We start from the raw sequence: 22882 nt of genomic DNA on the forward strand, positions 1-22882 counted from the left end.
CCTCCTCGACTACCTTTTCTGGGAAGGATCTCTATCCCTCTAACCCTGATGGCCATTGCTGTGTCTTTGGCAGCCCTACCTGCTTACTATAGAGTACTCTTACTTCTTCTTTCCCATATAAATATTTATCTTCACAAATATGCTAATATACCAGCAAGACACTCAGGGACTTTTTCTTTTTTTTTTTTTAACTCAGGACAAGGTAATGAAGAGAACAGAGTGGAACTTTGTTAACTGACTTTTCGATTGATTGATGATTTAAAGATTTCCTATTGTTTTTAGCCATGGTGATGAATTAATTCACACATTCTAACTTGGGCCAATGGAATGGTGACAAGCCACTGACTGGCTGATGAGGGCTTCTTTATATCCCTACTGCTAACAATTATGTTAGCATGTCCTTATCATCTCTAAGTGTGCGTTCTCATAGTATTCACCAGTGCCTCTCGAACATACTTCATTCACACCTTACTATTACCTTCTGCAGTAAGAACTATTTGTTGATCAGGAAGTCTTGTCAACAAGACTTTTAAATAGCTTGCCCTTGGTCAAACAGCTAGCACATAACAAAGTTGAAATCTGAATTAAGACTTTCTGAGCTCAGGGTCAAAGTTCTTACCTGGAGTGGTCAGGAAAAACATACAATAAGAAATCTTTATAAAGTGCACTTCATACCCACTATGCTATAGAAAGTCTACTTAGAATGTTCTCATTTACAGGATTTCTTTTAAGTATCTGACTGGGCTAAAGGAGTGTTCCTATCTCACTGGTCCATGGTGGACAGAGAGTGAGTTAACAACATTGAAAACTATGGCTCTCCACTTTGGAAGGCCCAAGAAAAGTTACGGCAGAAATGCTGATGACTTCAGTGTGTGGGAATTGGTGTGGAAGGCACCGGGGCTTATTAGAGGCGGTAGGACTACCCCTGACACCTACTGACTTCAGGACACCTGGTGTTAGGGCAGAAGCAGCAGTATAATGATGCCCTGTGGTCAAGCTGAAGAAACGTCGATGACCATCAGTATAACCTTGGGCAAGTCACTGAACCTTTCTAAGCCTTATTTTCTCTATCTCTGAGATGGATATAGCAGAATCTGCTTCCCACATTTGTTGAGAGAATTAAATGATATAATTCATTTACTGAACATCTATTTGCTGAGTGCTTGTTATATATCAAACAACACTTTAGATCTTGGGGATTCAACAGGGAACACATTAGACAAAAATCCTTGCTCCCAGAGATTGTTCGTCTAGAGGAGACAATAAATAAAACAAAATAAGTGAAACTTATAGTACATTAGATGTTGATACATCCTAGGGTGAAACATTAGGCAAGGAAGTGGAGGAGAGGATGCTGGTGGGTTAGGTGGGGTCAGAGAAGGTATCTTTGAGAAGATCACACTGGAGCAAATCTAGAGTATGTGAGGGTCAAGCTACGCAGACAGGCAAAGAGAAAGTAAGAGGGGCAGCTCTGAGGCAAGATCTGTGCCTAAGGCAGAGCAAGGAGGCCAGTGTGGCTGAGCAGAGTGGACACAAGAGAGGAGTAGTAGGTGATAAGGTTAGAATCAGGTCTTATAGGTCATCATGAGGATTTTGTCTTTTAATTTACTCTGGGTGAGGTGGGAAGCCTTTGGAAGGTTCTGGGCTGAGCAGTGACATGATCTGACATAGGTCTGAACAGCATGACTTTGGCTACTGTGTTCCGAACAGACTGAGGGAACGAGGGAGAAAGCAGGAAGAACGTTAGGAGGTTGTGGCAATAATCCCAGCCAGAGATGGGAAAGCGCCTCAGAGCAGCCACTTGGTAAAATAACACAATTTCTCCCACAATACTGTGTGGACACCTCCTAAGTACAGCCTAATTTTCATGTGTCTCAGGGCATATTGGGCAGCTGTGGAGACAGACTTCCCTTGTTGTTTGGTTGTGGCCAGACATGGAACCCCAAATGACAACCCCCACAGAACAAAGAAGGAAAGTTCTCTGAGCCAGCTAGCCACTGTCAAGAAATGCTGGTGGCTTCAGAGGCATTATCCAAAGTAGGGAGGGTTCACTTCCCCGTGTGGAGAGGCCACAGCCGTAGGGATGCCAGCTCAAGTCTTCCTCTCATGGGGGCTACGGGAGGGCCTTCTGTTTGTTTCAGCAATCAAGCAGAACACATTACAGATCAGTGAGATTTCAGGTTCTCTGGGGATCAGGTTGGCACTGGCATCATTGATGTAGCACATCCTGGGAAGTCCAACCCGCTCTCCTGGGAGCACAGTTACCAGACCACGGAAGAAAACAACGTGTGCAAGACAGTTTCCACTGTAATGAAATTTTCTCATTACATAGACTTGACTCCTCTGCTATTTAGAAGCAGGTGGAAAGTTCTTTTTTTTAATGAAATTATTATTAAAAAATGTTTCAGATTCCCTTATACAAGCACTGGTAGATGGCTGGCTCCCTCCCACACTGACCAGCCATCTGGCCTGACCGAGTCGTTCCATGCTTTCATCTGGACATACCTTGCATGAGGTCTTCGACATGGCAGCTATGTAGTTGGCTTTGCCAACCCCAAAAGAAAAGCCAGGCAAGTGTTCCCTTGCTAAAGCACTTCATTTAAGGATCTGGTGAGCAATGCTGCCTGTCCCAGGTTATCCCAGACCTAGCAACCCACAACCATGCAAAAACACAGTGGTTCCCCCAGAGGCCTTCTGCAGCAGCTCCATGGCCAAGTGCATTTTTGGCACATGGAAACACAGCCTTCTACTGGAAAAGTTTGCTTGCTACCCACCCTCTGAAAGCTAAGAAATAGGGCCAAGGTTGCAGAGAGGCTGTACCCATTGAAAAGCAGCCATCTTCACTCTCTCCCAGAGGGGTGAATGTCCAGGAACTGAAGTCCACATGGCACAGCCACTGGTCTGTCTTCCCTTTGGGAGCCGTCAGTCTCCTTCATCACTGTGAAGTGGTGCCCATGTTGACTGGACTTCTGCAGCTTGTGTGGGATGAGGTGAAGACTGCGGCTGCATTTCTAGCACAGAAATTCTGAAGGGAAAGGACCTGGATTGCTTATGCGTCCATGAATGTGGCCGAAGAAGCCCAGTGGTTAGAGGGATGGCATTACTGTGTTAGTGGTAGCTACAGAGACAGCAGCTGCAGGATCAGGATGATCGATCTAGACAGTATATATTTCTTCTTCCTGTGGAACTGTGCCACGGCCAAAGACCACAGTTAAACTCATTTAAAATTCTGGTTTCTGGGTTAGCACATCAGCCTTCAGAAGTATTACTCTAACATGCGAAACTAAAGCATGCTCCCCTCCCAAGGTTGCTCTCTGCTCCTAGCTTCCACACTGAGTCTCCTCACAAGGTCAAAGTCCATCTCATCTTTACTTCTATATGATTCGCCCACTCTTCTGCCCACGTTATGTGACTAAGGGTTTTCAGTGTTTCCAAATCAGAGCCCTTAGCAGAGGATTTTATAGGTTTTTTTTAATGTTTTTTTTAATGTTTTATTTATTTCTATTTGTAGGATTTTATAGTTTTTGAGGATAGCTGTTACATATTAGCTTTGCAAATGCAGACATTCTACTGACCAAATTCGAGAACAGACATGCCCATCTGTCCAAACCCAATTTCCATTCTGATTCTACCATCTTAGAATAGAAGTAGATTGTGCTTTGATGTCAGACAGACCTGAGTTTGAATCTTAGCTTCTCCAACTACCAGATGGGTTACTTTGATGGTTTTATGACCTTTCAGAAACTCCTCTCCTGTATTTTAGGGACAGTAACACCTACCATTATGAGTTGATTGTATTAAAAATGCTCGGCATTTGTCAAGTGTTTGGTTCAAATGAGTGGATGAATAGGTACTCAATAAACCTTATTATAACATTCAGAGGTGAGTGGTCTTTAAGAAATTCTTTAATAATCTTACAGAAATAAAAAAAAAATGTGTGTATGGAGCACTATTTAAGTATGTCAAAAGTAATTACCAGAGTATTACATAAGCCATATTACATGACAAAAGTCTCTAGAAGATTAATAATGAAGAAACACAGTCTTATGTCAAGTCTTTAATTATTTCTGAGTAATTGGAATGGTGTAAGATAGGGGTCCGATTTCATTCTTCTGCATAACAATATCCAGTTCTCCCAGCACCATTTTTTGAAGAGACTATGCTCTTCCCACAGAGTATTTTTGGCTGCCTTGTCAAATATTAGTTGGGTGTACTTATCAGGATTTATTTCTGGGCTCTCAATTCTGTGCCATTGGTCCATGAGTCTATTTGTATGCCAGCACCATAACATTTTGACTACTATACCTTCGTAGTACACTTTGAAATCGGGAAATGTGACTCCTCCAGATTTGTTCTTTCACAGGATTGCTTTAGCTATTCAGGGTCTTTTGTGGTTCTATACAAGTTTTAAAACTGTTTTTCTATTTCCGTGAAAAATATCATTGGAATTTTGATAGAGATTGCTTTGAATCTATAGATGGCTTTAAGAAGTATGAACATATGACAATATTAATTCTTCTGACCCACGAATACGAGTTATCTTTCCATTTATTTGTCTTCTTAGTATAATTTGGCATTATTTCACTTACTAAGTGAAATAAGTAAGAAAGAGGAAAACAATGTATGGTATCACTGTATGATATCACTTAACGTGGATTCTAAAGAAGTCAAACTCATAGAAACAGAGAAGAAACGGTGGTTTGCCAGGGTCTGGGGTGTGGGGGGGAAATGGGAAGGCATTGATCTCCAGTCATAGGAGGAGTAAGTTCTGGGGATCTAATGTACATCACAATGAGTATAGTTAACAGTACTGTACTATATACTAGAAAGTTGCTAAGGGAGTAGTAGATCCTAAATGCTCTCACCACATTAAAAAAAATGATAGTTATATGAAGTGATGGGTTGGCTAATGCTATGGTGGTAATCATTTTGCAGTTCAGAAGTGTGTCAAATCAACGTGTACATCTTAAACTTACACAATATTATATATCAGTTATATCTCAATAAAGCTTCAGTGCAGGAAGAACATTCCCTACTAGGAAGAAAAAAAGAATGAACAAGATGGGAAAGGATTTTATGAGATTGGTGTGGATTAAAAAAAGGCTTAAGGATGTTAAAGACCAGTGAACTCTTTAGAAATACATATAGTAGTTTGACTGCCAAGAAAGCTAATGAAAACACAGATTGTATTAGTAAAATCAGAACGTATATAATGAGAGAATTTTATATGAGACTAGCCCTCCAAACCTAAATAGGCATATAGACAAATTGGAGGCAAATAACCAGCATGGTAAATTAATTTTGCATAATATTACATGATTGAAAGTACTGAGAATGTTTGCTCTAAGGAAGGCTGTGGTTGTTATTTTCAAATACTATATACAGAGAAGGAACATGTACGATGTTTCCCAAAATAGGGTAGTCATACTACCACCAATACATTACTAATACGTTAATAATAATATTAGTAATATATTAATAAATATAATGCATGCAGTTAATAACATACTGATAATATAGTTAATATTTGTTAGAAAAATATAAAACCAGCATATCAAACCTGTGATTTCATGGATATTATTGCTCAATTTTGAGATTAAAATCGGTGTTTAAGATACAATCTATTGAAAGAAAAAGCATGACGTGTATAACAGTGTGAGCACATGGTATGACAGGTGTCATAGGAACAACACGGGAACACAAGTCACGTGGATAACAGATCAGATTTCTGGGTGACCCCAAGGGAGAAAGTGAAACCCAATGAGTAGAAGCCGCCTGAAGCAGGTTTCAGCTCAACATATAGTAGACTTTCCAATCAGCTCATTCCAAATGGGCTTCTCCAAATGTGAATGAGTTCTCCAACCCGAGGGGTCTGAAAGCACAGGCTAGAGGGCACTTGGTGGGGATGGAGCAGAGATTCACGCGTCGAGTCAATAGCTGGACTAGGTCACTTTCAGGCCCCCTCTGGCCCTGTTACTGTGTGACTGAGTTCTCCACCAAGTTCACTCAGCACAAAGACTCCTGGCCTTTTGGTGCTAAGGAAATCTGTTGTTTGTTTCAATTTATTTGGAAAATGTTGGGAGGAAATCAAGACTGAATTATCAGAGATGCTCTGGGTTCCTATTAGATTGGGGCTGGTAATGATTGCCTTCGGGGCATTAATTTCAGCTAATAGCCATGGTACCCATCTCCAGCTGCGACACATTAGATGGAAGTCGTCACCTTATCCATTCCCACTTTGTTTAGTCTGGAAAAGAAGACCGTGTTCCCCAATAATAAAAATGGGATCTGGGGAAAGAATGAAACTTCCCCTTAAAGGAGAAGGAAAATGTGTGTTCTCAGGCCACTATCTGTGCTTATAGTTTTGAAGTTCTGGGCAAGTTCCTTAATATCTCTGAACTTCAATTTTTTTTCTCACCCCTAAAATGGGAACATGATACCAAAAGTCACAGGTGCTAGGAGAACAGTGATTATAAAGTACACAGTGTCACTTATCACATAACAGGGGCTCATCAATTCATAAGTATTCTTATCAACCCCTTTTCATCGTGATTACTATTTATGCAGCAAATGGAATGTCAGTAGTAATGCTTCTAATCATCTGCTCATTAATTTGTTCAGCAGATACTTCTGAAGGTGCCTATGGAAACCAGGCACAGTGCCAAGTAAGCACCATGATATTCTCCATTCAAGTGACTAAAAGCCAAGCTTGACAGCAATACTGTTGAAAAGTTGTTAGATTATAATAACACTCTACATTTAACCCCCGGTCTGTGTGTCACAAAATACATCTCATATGCGTTGGTGGTATAGTGGTGAGCATAGCTGCCTTCCACAAAATACATCTCATGTAACATAATCTTGTTTAAGTCTTTTCCCAAATTCTGGGATATAGCAAGCTGCAGGAAGGCAGAGACCACACCTGTCTTTTTGGTTACTATAGTCCCCATCTTTAGCACAGAGTCTGGCACATAATGGGGACTTCAGAATAGTAGATAGAATAAAGGAAGGAACTGATGAATCAATGAGATTAGCCCAAAAGAGAGTTATTAGTGGCATCATTTCACAGGTAGGGAAATAAAGTGTCACTGGCTTTGGTATTTACCAGCCACTGAGTCAAGGAGTAATTTCACCAAGTAAACCACTTGTAGGGTAGATGGCATCTTACCTTTCCATTTTCTTGGATACTAACAACAAAATAAGAACAAAGTAATGTAAAATAAATGTGATCTACAACAGCAATGGCAGTAATAACAACAATAAAAGAAAGTGTCTGCAGGGTGCTTACTATAAGTCAAGCTTTGTTCTAAGAACTCCATGTGATCGTGGTGACAACCCTGTTGGACAGGTTAGGAAACGTCTTTGTGACTTATTATATCTTTGTTGGCTTCAGCAGAGCGTATATTGTCCCCTCTTCAAATCTTTCTCCAGTGGCAGAAATTATAAGCTCCTCGAAAGTAGGCTCTTTGTCTTAATCAGGTCTGTATTCCCAGCACCATGTAGTACACCACAGCAGGTGTTCAATATGCCTTTGATGAATAAATAAGAGAATGATCTAACTGAAGGCCAGAAATGGAAATGCTCAACGGAGCCTAGAGTCTTGAGAAAATCTGAAGAAGTGGACACTTGAACAAAACCTCAGTCGAACTTTGACAGACAGGGGGCGAGTATGACGCATTAGAAGTGTAAGAAGATTACGTATCCTGCCTAAAGACTGGGATGAGATGTGGGGTGGGGAGGAGCTGGATGACCATTTAGCCTCTTATGGGATCTTCCAGTCCTTGGTGTCATGGACCAGATACTTGGTTTCAGTCATCACCCTGTTCCTTTGCCCTTTTGTGCCTTGGCCAGCTTGACTGGTTTACTACTGAGGTCTATCTTTGCAAGCAAAGTGGAGTAATCAAAGCCTAAGAGACAGACCTTCTTTCATCATATGAGAGCTTAAGGTAGGAACTCTGTGTTTTTTCCACTAGCATTGGCCAAAGTATGAGCCAGGAGCAGTCGTCCCAGGGGATAACATGGATTTATGAGAAAACAAAACAGAAAAAGGTTCAATGGTCAAATACGTGTGGGAAGTGGAATTTCATCATTGCATAACTTCCCAGAGCCTTTTCTATGTAAGGCTTTACTGAACACTGATTCTGTCACGGGGGCTGGGGGAGCATGGTGTGCAGAGAATCCCAAACTCTTTAACCATGGGCCCTCGGAGGGGTGTGTGAATGGAATGTCACACAGGACTGGTGCTCTACAGAGCACTATTTTCTAGGGAAGTGCCATCTTAGGTCTTCTCACCAGGGAAGTATTTGTCTATTTCTTAGAGTCCTTGGATATTTATTAATTCACTGACCTTCTGCAGATACAAGGTTTCTTCCCTCTTACATCTCCAGTCCTCTTCCAGCTGGCTTTGTCACAAATGCTCTCTGATCCCCACATCTGCCCGTTTTGCACACTAGAGGGTAGTGTTGAACCTGTTTAGAACTTCCCACACTTGGGACTGAAGAAAAAGTATGATGACATTGCCTTTCCTTTTTACATAAATCAGGGGAACCAAGTACCTAGCAGCTCTCATTCTTACTGTGAAAACCATTGTGACGGGCAGGATTTTGTTCAAAATCCCTAAATCCAAGAGTTCTTGAAAACCCCAGGCCGATTCTCCTCAGAAATTTCTCTGTCTGTACTTGCGTGCTTGGGAGGATCAAGTCTTCATCCGAGTTCTCTAGGGGTTTGTGAGTGAGGGCAAAATAATGACAGAGCACACAAAACTAACTAAATAAAGATATTTCCCTGTTTTGTCCTATCTGGAGTTGTACTAAGGTTGGAATGGAGTTGAAACATCCAACAGAGTTTAGTCACAGAGATGCTTCTCAGCCTTTCTTTAGTTTCTGCATAAACTCTCTTGTCTTTCTTTAGCTATCCCAATTGCAGGCTTCCCATCTTCTACTCAATCTTCAAGACGCACTTCCAACCCCAGCCCTCCTTAAAAATTTAAAACCTGAGGGGGTCACCATCTTTGAACACTTATGATTAGCCCTGGATTAGTAAAGTCTTAGTCTGATCCTTTAAGTTTTCATTTATATTCTTTTTTTCTATCAACTATATTGTGAGGGCTTCAAGAATCAGGGTGATATTTACACTTGCCTGTTTCCTCCCATAAGGATTCAGAACTTGACCGAAAGGAACAGACATCTGTTGGCAGGCCCTGAGCTAGGTCCTTTCATGCTTTAGCTCAATTAAGCTGGATTTTGACTGGCTGCAACATCTGTGCCCTTTTCACTAAGTTGTAGATCGTTCAAAAAGTACGTCTGAAATGGCAGAATGCATAGGGTGAACTTACGTCCTGGTTTGCCTATGATAGTCCTGGTTTACATCTGTTGTCTCAGCATGTGTATATTTTTTTAATTGAGGTATAGTTGGTTTACAATGTTGTGTTAATATCTGGTGTACTGCACAGTGACTCAGTTATACATATACATATATAGACATATATTCCTTTTCATGTTCTTTTTCACTATAGGCCATTTCAAGGTATTGAATATAGCTCCCTGTGCTATACATACAGTAGGACCTGAATTGTTTACCTATTTTATATATAGTATCTACAAATCCTGAACCCCCAATTTATCCCTCCCCATCCTCTTCAGTGTTTCCTTTCACTCTCAAAAGTAGCCCAGCTTGGTCTGTAAGTATTATGATAAACAGGCCCTGAAGTCAGACATTTTGGGTTTGAGTTCTGGCTCTGCCCCTCACTAACTGTGTGCCTTTGGGCAAGTTACTTAACTTCTCTGGGCTTCACTTCCTTCATGTAGAAATTAGGAGTGATCAGGCCTTCCTAATAGGGTTGTGATGAAGATTAAAGTCAATACAGTAATGTGTTTAGATGAATGGTTGGCACATAGTAAACACTCAAAAATGACAGGATGGTCAAAATGGATTCGATCAGGTGAGCACCCCCAGAAAGGCTCAAAGTGACTGCTATGTGTCTCTCTCAGAAGTGAGAGAGAAGCTAAGGAGTGAGTGCTGATTTTAGGCAAAAGAAAACATTATAGGTAGTGAGTGGTGCTTTATAACAGTGGGTCAAAGTGTCTACCCGGGACCAGCAGCATCAGTGTCCCCCACTCCCCACCAGCCCCCGCTTCTTGTTAGAGGTGAAAATTCTTGTATCTTTTGAATCAGAAACTTTGAGGGTGGGGCATGGCAATCAGTGTTTTAACAAGCCTGCCAGGGGATTTTGATGTGAGCTAATGTTTGAGAACCACTGGTCTGGCACCTCCCGGCAATCAGGTCCCCATTTACTGGGGCTGTGGGGTGGTCAGAACCTTGGTTCCCCTGGAAAGCAGAAGGAACAGCAGAGCAGCTTCAACCAGACACAGAGCAGCGTATTAAGCCAGGGAGGTTCTGGGTCAACGTATCCTACCCTGGAGCCTCGTGCCAAAGGCAACCCTAGGAAGATCTAGTCTGTAGGTTGCAAATATAGACTCACAGCCTGAATGTGCCCCACATCTGTATTTTGTTTGGTCTGTTTAAAAAAAACAATTAGCCAGAAATTAAAAAATCAGAAATATTTACATAAAAATCCAGATTTCCAGCATCCCTCGTAAATTCAGAATATTCGGCACCTCTGGGTGGCACTCCCATCCAGCCACAATTACTGCGATGGAGAAGCAGCTGCCCCTTTAACCAGAGCATGCAGCCCCCAGCTTCCCCTAATTCCCAGCAGGTCAGCTGCACTCCAGTATGGGTTACCTGCCTTGTCCCCATTCACACCTTAGACACTGCCCCCTGCTCTTCCATGAGAAAGTGTAGGGCTGGAGTTTCCGTGATTTGCGTAAGTGTGTGGCCCAGGTCCTGGATGTGACGTGTGTTGGGGGAGGGTGGCCTCTGATCTTTTGAGTGGGGTCTTGAAAAAGAAAGAATTTAAGCACCCGGAAGGGCTGCTCTTGCTGAGGTTCTTAAACTGCCCTCTGTGTCAGAATCATCTGGGTCAAAGATTAAAAATGCAGCTTTCCAAAGCTGCCATCTTCCCAATCTGGTTTAATAGGGTTGGGTGGGCTGGGCCCGGGAATCTGCATGTTAAAAAAATCTTCCTTTCTTCCTCCCTCTCTACCTCCACCCCCATTCTGAAGCAGATGGTCCAGGGAACACACTTTGGGAAACACTGAGCTATTTGTAACATTTCATGTGGGATTTATATCTAGGATGGAGTAGGGAGGTGGGAACCACAGGAAAAGATCTTATCACAGGCTGTGTACAAAGAAGGCCAATGACATGGGGGAAGTGGAGTGAAGAGATTTAAGCGTGGTAGAGTCAGATAAAGTCGGGTTCCAATAGCCTGAGAAAGTTCTTTTTTTTTTTTTTTTAATATAAGTGACATATAACACTGTGCAAACTGAAGGTCTATGCATGTTGATTTCATACATTTATATAGTGTAATACAATTGCATTGAAGCAATAAGTAGCACCTCAGTCACATCACATAATTGTCATTTCTTTTTAACCAAACTTGTAAAAACAGAGAGTAAAACAGGTGGTTACTAGGGAATGTGGGGTGGGGGGATAGGGCAGATGTTGTTTAAGGCTACAAATGTGCAATGAGTAGTAAAGAAATCCTGGAGATTCTCATGCACAGTATAGTGAAGACACACAACAGTATGGTGATACACTCATCAAACTTGCTAAGAGACGACATCTTAATTATTCCAACCACTAAGAAAATGTAATCCATAAAGTGTAACTGCCTCTGAACCAGTAGGCCTAGCCTTTGACAGAAAGTGAAAGAGTGATGGTGGCAGAAAAAAAATATGGGGGTGAGATTTCAAGGTGAGAGTCGGCAGTGAGTTATCAGGGCTGAAGGGTGAGACCAAAAATGTTAGTTCTATGCCTCTTGTAGGGCTTAAGGGAGTTACTCTGTAAGTTCCCTTTGAAGGATACTTTGACCGTCTTTGAGTATAAAGAATCAGAACAAAGGGGATAATATTCAATATCTTGTAATAACTTATAATAAAAAAGAATATATACATGCATGTATAACTGAATCACTATGCTAACACAACATTGTAAATCAACTATGCTTCAATTAAAAAAAAGAAGGGGGAGTCCTGATCCTTCTACTCTCCATCCTTGTCTGACTCCCCACTCCCTTCTCTACTTTCTTTTTTCTTTTCCATCTACTTACAATTGTGGTTTGGTTTTGTTTTCCTCCTTCCCTTCTCTATTTCTTTGTCTCTCTGTGTGTCTCTCTCTGTCTCTTTCTGTTTCTCTCTCTCCTCTCTCTCTGTTCCTCTCTCTCTCCTGATACTTCCCAAAATGTAACTCACAAACAACACAAGTAGATACAGCATCAAAAAATATTCAGGAAAAAGAAAACATCCATCACCCATGCAAGGAGAATCCAGGGGAAGAAACCAAATCTCTGAAAAAAGTTTCTAAAGTAATAAGTCCTTGTCAGATTCCAACCAGCCTGGGCCTCCAAATGGAGAGGCAGAGGCATTTGTCTCCTGTTCCAAAGGCATGAGCAACATCCCACAGAGGAGTTCCACTCCCCCTGTGCTTTTTCCTTTGACCACTGCTGTCAAATGTGCTTTGTCATGTCATTTTAGCACCAGGCCTGGCGCAGTTCTCTATATAGTAAAAGCTAATGAGCCGTATGGCTTCTGGCAGCATCGGGCAATATACATGCTCCATTTGGAGCAGAGTAAATCCTTGGAGTCTATAGCTGTGTGCGCTGCCTCAGGCTGTCCCTTGTGCTTCATGGGTCTGTAAATATCATAGCTGTGGTCACTGCTCAGAATTATTAATATTCCAGAGGCCTGCTTTGACCCTACCCCCTACAGAGCAGGTTTCAGCAACACACAGCTTCGCATTGGACCACATCCAATTGGAATTTATGACTGGAAGTGGCAGAAGGCCCACAGTATAGCAATGTCTCACCTTAAGCTGGCTCTGTGGCTTGGACTCTAAGGACATCATGGTATTTATTTGATTCAAATCACATTTATGGTGCTTCTGATGTGCTGAGCACTGAGTTTAGATACTAGAGATGGATGGATGACAAAGACCCAACCCCTGCCCCGAAGAAAGTGATCTGGGAAGGGGACAGGGACACGTAAATAAGGTCCCTTTATGCTAAGAGATTTCAGGTCTAGCCCTTGGCAGATTTTGGAGAAAAGCTGCCCATTCTTCCATTTGCATCACTTGAACTTATTGATGCTCAAGTGTGGTCCTCCGACAGCAACAGCGCCTTGGAGCTTGTTAGAAATGCAGAATCTCAGGCCCTACCCCAGTCTGGATCAGATGATAGTTTGAGATGCCCTGATCTAAATCAGGCCTTTCCAAACCTGAATGGGTTCAAAAATCACCTGGTGCTTCCATATTTAAGTGCTGAGCCTCATCCTTAGAAATTCTGACACATCAGATCTGACGTAGAGCTGGCGATTTCTTTCCAAGCCCTGCAGGTACTTACGATACAGCTGGTCTGTGGACTGGCATTTGGGAACTAGCCCCTAACCCTATGGTTCTCAAACTTGTTCGAATATTAGAATCACTTGAGGGGCTTTTAAAAGTCTTGATGCCCAGCCTATAGTCTGAACAGTTAAATCATAGACTGCAGGCATGGGGCTGAAGCAGGAGCAACTTTTTTCCAGTTTTATTGAGAAATAATTAACATACATCACTGTATAAGCTGAAGGCACGCAGCAGCATGGTTTGATTTACATATACTGCAAAATGATTGTCACAATAGGTTCAGCAAGCATCCACCTTCTCATATAGGTACAATAAAAAGAATAGAAAGAAACAAAAAAAAGGAAAAAGAATTTTGCTTGAGTGAGAACTCACAGAATTGGCTCTCTTAATTTTCCTGTATCCCATACAGCAGTGTTACGTATAGTTACCACGCTGTACAGTACATCCCTAGTACTTACTTCTCTTGTAACTAAAAGTTTGTACCTTTTGACCACCTTCTTCCAACTTCCTCTCCTCCTACCTTCTGTATCTGGTAATCTCTTTTTCTATGAGTTTGGGTTTTCTTTTCTTCCTTCCTTCCTTTCTTTCTTTTTTAGATTTCTCATACAAGTAAAATCATACAGTATTTGTCTTTCTCCATCTGACTTACATCACTTAGCATAATGCCTTCAAGGTCTATCCATGTTGTTGGAACTGATATGATGTCGTTTTTTACGGCTAAATAATATTACACTAAATATATACCACAACTTCTTTATCCATTCATCCATCAATGGACACTTAGGTCATTTCCATGTCTTAGCTACTGTGAATAATGGCAGCAGTCATTTTAAAGCTCCTCCAGGTGACTCTCATGTGCAGCTAAGGTTAAAGTCCACTGCTCTAAACCAGTGATGCAAAAATTTTAACTTGCATGAGTACCACCCAACACACAGTCCCACTGGGTCAGCAGAACTCCAGTGTTTCCTATTTGAAAAAGAGGTAGAACTAGGGCCAAAACCCAACTTTCCCAGCCCCTAACCCAGGATATTTGCCACCTGCAAAACTGCCGAGAAGTATAGTGAGGGCTACATTGTAACTACCTGGATCCCTAGTGTGGGGCTAGTTGAGGAAGCTCAGATCTATAGTTCAATAGACAGTCCTTCTGGTCTTAGCTTGGAGATACATTTCAATGGCTCATTCCTTGTCTTGTTCTCCAAGGTAGAGTCTGCCCAGAGCCTCAGATCTCCCAACACAGAGGTGTTTTTCTCAGCACACTGAGCTGTAGACATATTGGTTTTCTTTCATTTTCTCAAGTATATCCTTTTCTTTCTACCTCAGGGCCTTTGCACAAGCTGTTCCCTCTGCCAGAAATGTTCACTCTCCTGCCCTCTCTCCAGTTACTCCTTCATGAAAGTCTTTCCTGATCTTCCACATGAGATCAAATTCCCCTATTGTATACTTGTGTAGCACCTTGTAACTTTCCTTCATCAGCCTTATCACAGTTTTAAATTATGTACTATGCTAATATTTGAATAATTTCTCTAAACAATTCCAATTAAGAGAGAAACCGCATCTCTTTTACTTAGAACTGTATCCCAGCTACTTGCATTGTGCCTGGAACATAGTAGTAGGGATTCAATGAATTCTCAAGTATCCGTGCACCACTCATCCCAGCAGTAGAGTCCCAGGTCCTTTACATATTCTCCCCGCCCCACCCAAGATCATCACCATTTGCCTCTAACACACAGGCATCATTCTCACGCCATTTGCCAAGATGATCATTTTAGCCCCTGTTAATCTTCCAGGCATATACCACCTCCTTTTTGAATCATCACGCACTCCCCAATTCTAGACTTGGTCAGTCTACCTGAGGTCCCTCCTTCATGTTTGGACATGAGTATTAGCATCCCGCCTCCAACAGCCCAAGTGCTCTGAGCCTCCATGGACCTTTCTTGTTGCTGCCACTCTGGCACTGGCCTGTCTGCCCCCCAGGGATTCTGTCTTCATCACAGTATTAAGTAGGAAATATTGTTATCAATGTTCTAAGATATCTTGTGCTCCTTATGTATAAAATGAGAATAACAGAATCTACCTCAAAGGGTTGACAGAGAATAAAATGATATATATATTCTGCATCCACAATACACTGCCCAGTCAATAAATACTTAGAATTTTTATTACTACTAATAACTTCAAAACTCCCATTGGTGCACACTTCGGCAGCACTATACACTAAAGCTGGAAGGATACAGAGAAGATTAGCATGGCCCCTGCACAAGGATGACATGCAAATTTGTGAAGCATTCCATATTTTTAATAAATAAGTCCCACTGGACCCCATGAAATGTTTTAGTGCTGCAGTTTGTACTTGTTGAATAAGTTGATGGGACACTAACATGGATTTGATAATAATTTTAAATAAGTTCACATTTTACTGGTTGTGACAGCAGTAAATCCACTAGTACATCTAGGACTGGAAAATAACGCTTATTTCCATTTTCAGAAAATGTGTGACATGTCTAAGGATGTAAGGGTCCTTTGCAACAATTCCATGTCCTATGACTCCCACACTGGGTTTTCAGGCTGTAAACTGAAGTACACACTTCGGGAAATGTTAACACATACAGTTTCTCCTCTCTTATTTCATTTTTCCTTTAAGTATGCTCTGTCAGACAAGCTGGAATACTAGCCTTTTCATCAGAAGTTGCTGCTGGTTAGCCATATGAGGTCAGGACTTTCAGCCCATCTATTCTGGGACAAAGAATTTGAAGGAGGTCAGGGCTAAGCTTTGGTAACTTGGGAGTAATGAAAGGGAATCTCACTGTGGCTTCAATCCCACCAAAGACGGTATGGACAAACTGGAAAGGAAAGTAACTCATGCATTCATTTTTTTTCACTCAACAAATCTTTATTGAACATCCTACTATGTGTCGGGAACTGAATTTGGCACTAAGGACTTCCTGGCAGTGTGACCTGAGGCAAGTTCATTAATTTTCCCACCCTCAGATTGTTGCCTGTAAAATGGAGACAGTAATAGGGCTGAAATAGGTGTTAACTAAGATAATGTGAACTGAGAGTGACACATGGTCAGTGAGTGATGCAAGAAGTGTTCACTGCTGCTGCTGCTGCTCATGTTGAACCAGGTGGATGCAGTGTTGCCATCGTGACATTCTGAGGCAAGTGGGACACAGAGAAAAGTACACAGAAAATTACAACAGTAATGGATAGGAGGAGTAGAGAGGGTGCTTTGAGCATGTAGGAGAGGCACCTAATTCAGACTTCCTAGAGGAAAGGAGATTTAAGGCTTAATCACTGAGACATCAAGGCTGAGTAGTAGTGTTAAAGAAAAAATTATTCTTGTGCTTGTTAAAGATAGTAAGGAAGACTTTCTTCAAGAGGTACTATTGCAATGCCCATTGGCATGGGGAGAGAGCTCAGGGTCAACTCTACCAGTGGAGTGGGGAGTTATAGCCCAGAAGTAGGGCAGGCAAGGTGAGGGGTTGGTGGGTGGAAAATTACTAAGAGGGTAGCATTATTCTTGCCAAACTGACCAAACACGATTCTTGATGAGGGCAGGCCATGGGGATCAGATACTACCTGGAATGGTGGGTGGAGGGTGAGGAGTGTGATCAGATACTGAGGGTGATCAAATATCAAAGGTGAGGGATTCTCACTAAATCAACTTGAGAGAATTCTTGCTAAAACTGGACTTTATAAGAGAGAGACAGAAGTTCATGGTTGAGTCTAGTTAAGCAGAGGGCTCAGAGGAGACTTGGTTTGGTCAAGGAGAGAATCTCTTGAGTAGCCCAAGTGAAGAGGGTCCAGGTAGAAACACTATCTCATGGGAAAGGCTCAAGGCTAACAGAACACATTCTCTCCTCTCCCACAAGGAACAGCCCATTCCTAGAGAAGGATTAACTTTTGCTGCACACTGGAATCACCCAGGGATCTTTAAAATATACCGATGCTTAGATCCCACCCCCAGGGATTCTGAACTAATTGGGATGGTAGGCAGCCTGAGTTCTGGGGTTTTTTGCTTGCTTGTTTTCCAGACTTATTAAGATATAATTGTGTTCCAAATACCACTTATTGAAGAGACTATATTTTAACCATTGAGTATTCTTGGCTCCCTTGTCACATACTAGTTGACCATATATTCATGGATTTACTTCTGGTCCCTCAATTCTGTTCCACTGGTCTTTGTATCTGTTTGTATGTCAGTACTACACTGTTTTGAATATTAGCTTCATAATATAATTTGAAATCAGGAAGTGTGATGCCTACAGCTTTGTACAATCTCAAGATGGCTTGTTGGAATTATCCTTAGGAGGCAAGGATGGTCCAAAATACACATATCAATAAATGCAATAGACTACATTAATAGAATGAAAAGTAAAAATTGTATAATTATCTCAATAGATGCAGAAAAAGCATTCGACAAAACTCAACATCGTTTCATGATAAAAACTCACAACAAATTTGGTATAGAAGAAATATACTTCAATATAATAAAAGCCATATATGACAAGCCCACAACTAACATCATACTTAATGGCGAAAAGCTGAAAGCTCTCAATCTAAGAGCGGGAGCAAGACGCAGATACCCACTTTTACCACTCTTACTCGACACAGTACTGGAAATCCTAGCCAGAGCAATCAGGAAAGAAAAAGACAAAAAAAAAAAAAAAAAAAAAAAAAAAAAGATGTCCATTGGGAAATAAGAAGTAAAACTGTCTCTCTTTGCAGATGACATGATCTTGTATACAGAAAACTTTAAAGACCCCACCAAAAAATGTTAGTACTAAAAAATGAATTCAAAGTTTCAGGATTCAAAATTAAAATACAAAAATCAGTTGTGTTTCTATACACTAATAATAAACTATCTGAAAAAGAAATAAAGAAAACAATCCCATTTATAATAGTGTTGAAATCAATAAAATAAGAATAACTTTAACCAAGGAAGTGAAAGATCTACATGCCAAAACTATAAGACAGAGATGAAAGTAATTGAAGAAGAGAAAAATAAATGGAAAGATATCCAGTGTTCATGCATCAGAAGAGTTAATATTATTAAAATGTCTATATTACTCATATTATGAAATTACCCATATTACCCATTGAAATCTCTATCAAAATTCTGATGGCATTTTTCACAGAAATAGAAAATACAATCCTAAAATTTGTATAACCACAAAAGACCCTGAATAGCTCTGGGGTGTTTAAAAACTCCCCATGATCCTACTGTGCAGTCAGGACTGTGAATCACTAGGTCTTTTCATAGCTATGATGGGCCCTTTGCCCCTAGTATATCAAGCTCTTATCAACTCGACTCTCATCACCTCCAGAGGTACAGAATTACAGTCAACCCTCCGTATTCACAGGTTCCACTTCCTCAGACTCAACCAACCATAAATGGAAAATGTTCAGGGGAAAAAAATTCCAGAGAATTCCAAAAACCAAAACTTGAATTTGCACACACTGGCAACTATTTACATAGCATTTAGATTGCATGAGGTATTATAAGTAATCTAGAGATGATTTAAAGTATATGGGAGGATGTCCGTAGGTTATCTGCAAATACTGTCCCATTTTATATAAGGGACTTGAGTATCTACGGATTTTGGTATTGGCAGGAGGGTGTTCTGGAATTAATTTCCCTGCAATACTAAGGAACGACTGTATTATCTCTTGTGAAGCCAACGCTAATTATACTGAAGTAGCAGAGCACATGCCTCTCAGACTTTAGTGCGTAGGAATCACCTCGTCATTGTGTTAAAATGCAGATTTTGATTCAGTAGGTCTGGAATGGGGCCTGAGAGTCTAAATTTCTAAAAAGCTTCCAGATGTTGATGCTACTGGACCTCAGACTGCAACTTGAGTAGCAAGGACCTACATCAAAAACCTTTCCAGTATTTTCAAATTTGAAATAACATATTTCTGAATTACATAGAAAAGCAGACCAGAAACGCATACTCCGTAAGGACAACGGAGTATGGTATGACTATCCCTGTTCAAATGCTGTGCTTTATTTTACGGAGGCCAGTTATTAGTAAGTTGGCTGTAAAATGAATAGCTATTCAACAAACTAGGTTTGGGCTATTGGTATTCATTAGAAAAGTAGAAACATACACTTTCAGAGAACAGCTCCTTATGGAATGTCTTGAAAAGTACTGAGGAGGAAGAGGTCACAGATGCAGGAACAGAGAGACCAATATAGCAAAGTTATTATTATAAGTTTTATCTCTGGATTCAGACTCCCTGGGCTAAAAATCTACCATTTTTCTAGCTGTGTATTCTGGGACCAGGTAGTAAACCTCTCTGTGCTTCAGTTTCTTTACTTATGAAATAAAGAGAATAACCTGTTTTCTTGAGCTGTTGTGATGATTATCAAAATAAATATTTGCAAGGAGCCGAGAAGAGTGTTCTCTGGCACATACTATATGATCACTAAAAGGCAGCCATGATTACCTGGCTCACTTTGGGTTGTATTCCCACTTTGTAAAGTGGGGACTGTGATTTTTGTGAGTTCATTGCTTGTTCCGCATCTTTGGGACAGCAGTCTGCCCTAACTCCCCTGTTTGTGGCTACTCCGCTGTCTCTCTTATGTGTGGATCCTTCAACTCTTTGCCACATAGCTCCTCATTCAGCTACTACTATGTGCCAATCACTGTGCTAAGCACCAGGCTACAAAAGACACGCCTCTGACCTCAAGAAACTCAGGCAGGGAAAGTGAAATGACAATGAGAATCATGATGGTTACTCGTGATTAGAGGTATCAGACCGGAATGGACAGAAGGCTGGAGGATCACAGAACAGTTAGTCCTTCTACTTTATTTAACGAGTGCCTTTGGCTTTCAAATTCAGAACTGCAACAGTGTTCTATTATAAACAGTTTCCATTTGACCTATACACTCTTCTTATTTTCAGTTTGGGGTTGTGTAAAATTAAGCAATATCAAATTTTATTAATACCGCACCACAGAAGTCGTAACGTTTTCTGTCCACTGAAAATGACATGTAAAATCCACTGTGAGAACATAATGCTATTTTCTCACTGCCACCCAAGTCAGGGTCAGCAAACTTTTTCTGTTAAGAGCCAGATGGTAAATATTTTAGACTTTGTGCTTTGTGCTACACAACTACTCAGCTCTACCCTTAGATGACTGGGTGTGGCTGTGTTCCAATAAAACTGTTTATGAAAGCAGGCAGCTCAACGAGAGGTCTTGGTCTGTTCACCCTCCCACCCAAGTGCTCGTTTTCACCTCACAAGTTCTTCATTTAAACACAGGGAAAAATAGTTCTGCACCTTCAGAGATAAAATGATCTCACTATCTCATATGCATTTGTTATCTTTATTCATTCACGAAATGCTTGTTTTCAGAAATCTGTAAGTTGACTTATCTAGAAAGCAGTGTTTTCATTATAGTCTTTAACACTATAACTTTCTTTAATATTTAGAGCTGTTTTTTACAGTGACCAGAAACACTGCAGAAGGAAAGTCCTAAATATTGTAAAACAATTCATTTTTTTTTTGAAATTTGAATGCAAGATCACTTACCTTGATAAGCCTCAGAGAACAAGGGTTAAAAATGTGAGCTTTTGCTAGTCCACCCAGGGTCAACTCCTGGCTCCATCATTACTAGCTTGTGATCTCGAGTGAGTTCTTCGCCATTCAGCGCCTCCATTCTTCACCTATAAAATGGGGATATTACAGTTCTTACTTCATAAGGTTACGGTGGAGATGATCAGATGACCAGTGTAATATGAATAGAACAGTACATATAATAAGCCCTCAATAAATGTAGCTATGGCTTTTGTTCTTTTCACTCCTGCATGTGGAAGGTGACCTTACCTTGTGCTTACTTTGTTTCTGCCAAGAAATTCGCACTGAAGATCAAGGGGACCCTCTTGGCAGGCTACAGCCCCATCAGCTGCAGCATAAATGTGTTGCCCTCACCCTGGAAAGTCAAGATGGTATTCAACTAAATGAAAGTGAATTGGAGGTCAGTCTGTTTTGACCTTGAGAACATTTCTTAAGCTTCAGCTATATATCTTGGGGTAGCTTTCATCTACACTGGGATTCTTCCAAGGTGGTTACATGAAACATTAAGAAGGTCAGATGCATGTTAGTACAAACCATGTTGAGTATTCTGTGGATATTCTTACAGATGTTTGTTTTTGTTACTGTTGTTTATTCCACTTTATTTCTACTCTTATTTGTTATCTCTACTGAGGTATATTTTGTGGTTGAAGTCAAGGCCTCTCACATATGCATTTGGTATCTCTTAACTAACGGCCCAGAAATCCTCTCTCCATATACTCTCCAATTTTCCAGCAATCACTATGCTTTGTAGACTTGAGTCAGGTTAGAACACTATATAGACAGTGATGTCCAAGAGACTATTAAAGGGCATTCCAACTTTGCTGGATAGACAGCCCTTCAATCAGGTTGTGTGTGCAAAAGTGCCTTGACAACTATAAAGCAGGAGGCAACAATTATTTATAAAGTAACTGCTTTGTGTCTGGCATGTTCTAGGACAGTACTGTCTAATAGAACTTGCCACAATAATGGAAATATGATGTATCTGTGCTGCCCAAAACAGTAGCCACAACCCCATGTAGCTACTGGTCACTTGAAATGTCGCTATTGTGACTAAAGAACCAACATTTTAATTGTATTTGGTTTAGTTCACTTAAATTTAATTGGCCACAGTGTGGTTATAGGGTACCTTGCATGTGTTAAAACAAAACAACCTTTTGAGGCAAGTCATATGCCTGTCTCCCTTCATAAAAGAGGGAAATCTCAGAGAAGTTAAGGAAATTTCCAAGAGACACAGAGCTAGCAAGTGGCACATGGTCAGGCAGGATTTACACATCCCGCCCCCCATCTCTCTCTGATGCCATGCCCAGTGAGTTTTCTTCCATATCAAACTATATAGCACTGTGCTGTAGTACCATGTAGTATATATTACTAGTGTTCCTTTGAAATCTATCATTAACAATTAAATATTGTTGTATGCAGATAGAATCACTCTAACCTATTCTCTCCAGCAAAACAAGGGTAGCTAACATGATTTGTACCTAAGGAGAGAATCCACAATCACCCATGGATAACCCAGTTTATCCCCTTTTCTTTGAAGACACTGCACAGTCAGTCTTGACCTTGTTTTTCCATCCTCACCACTAAGACAATGGACAATGACCTCAAAAGAACAGTCAGCTATCACAGCAAGCTGGTAGCTTGGGGGCAGTAGCTCATTTCTTCCAGCAAACTTAGACTGAATTGATTTCCCAACACATGTTTATAGATGTGCTCTCCTGAGTTCCACACACAGAGAGCCATTTCCCTTTTGAACAGCTTGTCTGGTTACATCTTGTAGTAATTTATCTGCATGCTCCCTGCCAACTGGTTCGTAGGGAAAACATGTTTGATGCATAAC

General features: G+C 40.9%; 1 long non-coding RNA gene and 1 other non-coding gene across 2 annotated transcripts in view; one reads left to right on the forward strand and one right to left on the reverse strand.

Annotated features, from left to right (window-relative positions):
• The window catches only part of LOC116667695, a 299877-nt gene that overhangs the window by 129971 nt on the left and 147024 nt on the right, over positions 1-22882 (reverse strand). Inside the window, exon 2 of the long non-coding RNA XR_004324683.1 lies at positions 21001-21134. This is a non-coding gene — a long non-coding RNA (uncharacterized LOC116667695). The remainder of the gene's footprint in view (positions 1-21000; positions 21135-22882) is intronic.
• LOC116667857 lies at positions 15650-15758 on the forward strand. Its single transcript, XR_004324911.1, has one exon. It is a non-coding gene; the product is annotated as a U6 spliceosomal RNA (small nuclear RNA).

This window comes from Camelus ferus, chromosome 12 (assembly GCF_009834535.1).
Source record: "Camelus ferus isolate YT-003-E chromosome 12, BCGSAC_Cfer_1.0, whole genome shotgun sequence".
Taxonomy (NCBI): Eukaryota; Metazoa; Chordata; class Mammalia; order Artiodactyla; family Camelidae; genus Camelus; species Camelus ferus.